This window comes from Pseudophryne corroboree, unplaced genomic scaffold (genome assembly GCF_028390025.1).
Source record: "Pseudophryne corroboree isolate aPseCor3 unplaced genomic scaffold, aPseCor3.hap2 scaffold_392, whole genome shotgun sequence".
NCBI lineage: Eukaryota > Metazoa > Chordata > Amphibia > Anura > Myobatrachidae > Pseudophryne > Pseudophryne corroboree.
This window is the reverse complement of record NW_026970035.1, coordinates 468965-474745: the sequence shown is the minus strand read 5'-3', so window position 1 is coordinate 474745 and position 5781 is coordinate 468965. Positions and strand designations below refer to the sequence as shown.

Below are 5781 nucleotides of genomic sequence, written 5' to 3'. Positions count from 1 at the left end.
CATTGGAAAGGCAGCAAGATGCATCCTCATTTCAATGTCTACTGAAATAATACAAGTTGACACCAGGAAACATTAACGCCACTGCATCCTTGCTGCTTTCTCATGTGGAAGTCTGTTTAATGCGAAAACAAGGTGATATCTAATTATCACACAGGTAAGGAATTAAGAAAATCTTTATTTAAGGGTGAAGATGTTTCTCACAAAATCGTTGCCCCAATGCATCATTGAAATTCAAGCTGGAAAGATGATTTTAATATATCACTTGTACATTTTGTATTGCTCTTCTGGTGACAATGTAGTTTGTTTTTGTCAATTACCATTTTAATAATAGGGTAAAGAAAATTAAGTGGATTTTTGAAAGAAAACAATACTGTCAATATACTATTAAAACAAATTAAAATGGTAAAAGTTATTGTACTTTAAGTAAAAATAAAAGAGCCAAAATATGAATCCCAGTTTTGGATTACTTTAATTAACAAAAAAAAAGCATATAGCAGAGGATAGTTTCAATCTGCCTACCTCTGGGTTATGGGCCCAGCATGCTTCCATTGCTGTACTCTGCTGCACATGTAAGTGCAAGAGATCCTGAAGCACTCACTCATCATGGGAAAGTACCAATGTGTTTCTTCGTTGGTTGATGGAAGAAACATCTTACAAAAACTCTCCAGATTATTAACTTTTTAAAGTTTTTCTAGGAAACGTTTTAGATGAATGCTTATTAGCCCTTGTCAGTATATACTTTTGCAATGTGTCTCTGTGGCGCAATCAGTTAGTGTGTACGGCTATTAACCAAAAGGTTGGTGGTTCAATCCCACCCAGGTACGTAATTGACCTTGTTATCAGATTTTGGTGATCTTTAAGTAGACAAGTCAAAATTTCAAACCCCCTGTTATTGTGTAGGGTACCTGGCCTTCTCTGATGTAATCAGAGTTAGATTTGATTCTGTGATTTTATAAAAAACTGCTAGGAAGCACAATTTAGCAGTTGGTTGCAGAGAAAAAAAATATGCTGGCAGAAAAATCAAATTCAGTGATTAAACAGCTCTTCATTTTCTGGCTTTATTTTTATGCTAACAAATTTGTTCTCTGAAAAGTGTCCACAAAGCCAAGTCTCTGATTAACACCTTTGTAGGGATGGTTTTTCACCTATTACTAAATTAAACTTGCTTCATTGGAAAGGCAGCAAGATGCATCCTCATTTCAATGTCTACTGAAATAATACAGGTTGACACCAGGAAACATTAACGCCACTGCATCCTTGCTGCTTTCTCATGTGGAAGTCTGTTTAATGTGAAAACAAGGTGATATCTAATTAGCACACAGGTAAGGAATTACGAAAATCTTTATTTAAGGGTGAAGATGTTTCTCACAAAATTGTTGCCCCAATGCATCATTGAAATTCAAGCTGGAAAGATGATTTTAATATATCACTTGTACATTTTGTATTGCTCTTCTGGTGACAATGTAGTTTTTTTTGTCAATTACCATTTTAATAACAGGGTAAAGAAAATTAAGTGGATTTTTGAAAGAAAACTATACTGTCAATATACTATTAAAACAAATTAAAATGGTAAAAGTTATTGTACTTTAAGTAAAAATAAAAGAGCAAAAATATCAATCCCAGTTTTGATTACTTAAATTAACAAAAAAAATGCATATAGCAAAGGATAGTTTCAATCTGCCTACCTCTGGGTTATGGGTCCAGCATGCTTCCATTGCAGTACTCTGCTGCACATGTAAGTGCAAGAGATCCTGAAGCACTCACTCATCATGGGAAAGTACCAATGTGTTTATTCGTTAGTTGATGGAAGAAACATCTTACAAAAACTCTCCAGATTATTGATTTTTTAATGTTTTTCTAGGAAACGTTCTAGATGTATGCTTATTAGCCTTTGTCAGTAGGCACTTTTTGCAAAGTGTCTCTGTGGCGCAATCGGTTAGTGTGTTCGGCTATTAACCGAAAGGTTGGTGGTTCAATCCCACCCAGGGACCTAATTAAACTTGTGATCAGATTTTGGTGATATTTAAGTAGACAAGTCAAAATTTCAAACCCCCTCTTATGGTGTAGGGTACATGGCCTTCTCTGATGTAATCAGAGTTAGATTTGATTCAGTGATTTTATAAAAAACAGCTAGGAAGCACAATTTAGCAGTGGGTTGCAGAGAAAAAAAATATGCTAGCAAAAAAAATCCAATTGAGTGATTAAACAGCTCTTCATTTTCTGGCTTTATTTTTATGCTAACAAATTTGTTCTCTGAAAAGTGTCCACAAAGCCAAGTCTCTGATTAACACCGTTGTAGGGATGGTTTTTCACCTATTACTAAATTAAACTTGCTTCATTGGAAAGGCAGCAAGATGCATCCTCATTTCAATGTCTACTGAAATAATACAGGTTGACACCAGGAAACATTAACGCCACTGCATCCTTGCTGCTTTCTCATGTGGAAGTCTGTTTAATGTGAAAACAAGGTGATATCTAATTATCACACAGGTAAGGAATTAAGAAAATCTTTATTTAAGGGTGAAGATGTTTCTCACAAAATCGTTGCCCCAATGCATCATTGAAATTCAAGCTGGAAAGATGATTTTAATATATCACTTGTACATTTTGTATTGCTCTTCTGGTGACAATGTAGTTTGTTTTTGTCAATTACCATTTTAATAATAGGGTAAAGAAAATGAAGTGGATTTTTGAAAGAAAACAATACTGTCAATATACTATTAAAACAAATTAAAATGGTAAAAGTTATTGTACTTTAAGTAAAAATAAAAGAGACAAAATATCAATCCCAGTTTTGGATTACTTTAATTAACAAAAAAAAAATGCATATAGCAGAGGATAGTTTCAATCTACCTATCTCTGGGTTATGGGCCCAGCATGCTTCCATTGCAGTACTCTGCTGCACATGTAAGTGCAAGAGATCCTGAAGCACTCACTCATCATGGGAAAGTACCAATGTGTTTCTTCATTGGTTGATGGAAGAAACATCTTACAAAAACTCTCCAGATTATTGACTTTTTAAAGTTTTTCTAGGAAACGTTCTTGATGAATGCTTATTAGCCTTTGTCAGTATGTACTTTTTGCAAAGTGTCTCTGTGGTGCAATTGGTTAGTGTGTAAGGCTATTAACCAAAAGGTTGGTGGTTCAATCCCACCCAGGAACGTAATTGACCTTGTGATCAGATTTTGGTGATATTTAAGTAGACAAGTCAAAATTTCAAACCCCCTCTTATTGTGTAGGGTACCTGGCCTTCTCTGATGTAATCAGAGTTAGATTTGATTCAGTGATTTTATAAAAAACAGCTAGGAAGCACAATTTAGCAGTGGGTTGCAGAGAAAAAAAATATGCTGGCAAAAAAAATCCAATTGAGTGATTAAACAGCTCTTCATTTTCTGGCTTTATTTTTATGCTAACAAATTTGTTCTCTGAAAAGTGTCCACAAAGCCAAGTCTCTGATTAACACCTTTGTAGGGATGGTTTTTCACCTATTACTAAATTAAACTTGCTTCATTGGAAAGGCAGCAAGATGCATCCTCATTTCAATGTCTACTGAAATAATACAAGTTGACACCAGGAAACATTAACGCCACTGCATCCTTGCTGCTTTCTCATGTGGAAGTCTGTTTAATGCGAAAACAAGGTGATATCTAATTAGCACACAGGTAAGGAATTAAGAAAATCTTTATTTAAGGGTGAAGATGTTTCTCACAAAATCGTTGCCCCAATGCATCATTGAAATTCAAGCTGGAAAGATGATTTTAATATATCACTTGTACATTTTGTATTGCTCTTCTGGTGACAATGTAGTTTGTTTTTGTCAATTACCATTTTAATAATAGGGTAAAGAAAATTAAGTGGATTTTTGAAAGAAAACAATACTGTCAATATACTATTAAAACAAATTAAAATGGTAAAAGTTATTGTACTTTAAGTAAAAATAAAAGAGCCAAAATATCAATCCCAGTTTTGGATTACTTTAATTAAAAAAAAAAAAGCATACAGCAGAGGATAGTTTCAATCTGCCTACCTCTGGGTTATGAGCCCAGCATGCTTCCATTGCTGTACTTTGCTGCACATGTAAGTGCAAGAGATCCTGAAGCACTCACTCATCATGGGAAAGTACCAATGTGTTTCTTCGTTGGTTGATGGAAGAAACATCTTACAAAAACTCTCCAGATTATTGACTTTTTAAAGTTTTTCTAGGAAACGTTTTAGATGAATGCTTATTAGCCTTTGTCAGTATGCACTTTCGCAAAGTGTCTCTGTGGCGCAATCAGTTAGTGTGTACGGCTGTTAACTAAAAGGTTGGTGGTTCAATCCCACCCAGGGATGTAATTGATCTTGTTATCAGATTTTGGTGATCTTTAAGTAGACAAGTCAAAATTTCAAACCCCCTCTTATGGTGTAGGGTACCTGGCCTTCTCTGATGTAATCAGAGTTAGATTTGATTCATTGATTTTATAAAAACAGCGAGGAAGCACAATTTAGCAGTGGTTTGCAGAGAAAAAAAATATGCTGGCAGAAAAATCCAATTGAGTGATTAAACAGCTCTTCATTTTCTGGCTTTATTTTTTGCTAACAAATTTGTTCTCTGAAAAGTGTCCACAAAGCCAAGTCTCTGATTAACACCTTTGTAAGGATGGTTTTTCACCTATTACTAAATTAAACTTGCTTCATTGGAAAGGCAGCAAGATGCATCCTCATTTCAATGTCTACTGAAATAATACAAGTTGACACCAGGAAACATTAACGCCACTGCATCCTTGCTGCTTTCTCATGTGGAAGTCTGTTTAATGCGAAAACAAGGTGATATCTAATTATCACACAGGTAAGGAATTAAGAAAATCTTTATTTAAGGGTGAAGATGTTTCTCACAAAATCGTTGCCCCAATGCATCATTGAAATTCAAGCTGGAAAGATGATTTTAATATATCACTTGTACATTTTGTATTGCTCTTCTGGTGACAATGTAGTTTGTTTTTGTCAATTACCATTTTAATAATAGGGTAAAGAAAATTAAGTGGATTTTTGAAAGAAAACAATACTGTCAATATACTATTAAAACAAATTAAAATGGTAAAAGTTATTGTACTTTAAGTAAAAATAAAAGAGCCAAAATATGAATCCCAGTTTTGGATTACTTTAATTAACAAAAAAAAAGCATATAGCAGAGGATAGTTTCAATCTGCCTACCTCTGGGTTATGGGCCCAGCATGCTTCCATTGCTGTACTCTGCTGCACATGTAAGTGCAAGAGATCCTGAAGCACTCACTCATCATGGGAAAGTACCAATGTGTTTCTTCGTTGGTTGATGGAAGAAACATCTTACAAAAACTCTCCAGATTATTAACTTTTTAAAGTTTTTCTAGGAAACGTTTTAGATGAATGCTTATTAGCCCTTGTCAGTATATACTTTTGCAATGTGTCTCTGTGGCGCAATCAGTTAGTGTGTACGGCTGTTAACCAAAAGGTTGGTGGTTCAATCCCACCCAGGTACGTAATTGACCTTGTTATCAGATTTTGGTGATCTTTAAGTAGACAAGTCAAAATTTCAAACCCCCTGTTATTGTGTAGGGTACCTGGCCTTCTCTGATGTAATCAGAGTTAGATTTGATTCTGTGATTTTATAAAAAACTGCTAGGAAGCACAATTTAGCAGTTGGTTGCAGAGAAAAAAAATATGCTGGCAGAAAAATCAAATTCAGTGATTAAACAGCTCTTCATTTTCTGGCTTTATTTTTATGCTAACAAATTTGTTCTCTGAAAAGTGTCCACAAAGCCA

General features: G+C 34.6%; 1 non-coding gene across 1 annotated transcript; it reads left to right on the top strand.

Annotated features, from left to right (window-relative positions):
* Nucleotides 1-1917: 1917 nt before the first annotated feature.
* TRNAN-AUU (transfer RNA asparagine (anticodon AUU)) lies at nucleotides 1918-1991 on the top strand. The gene has a single exon. It is a non-coding gene; the product is annotated as a tRNA-Asn (tRNA).
* The last annotated feature ends 3790 nt before the right edge of the window (nucleotides 1992-5781 follow it).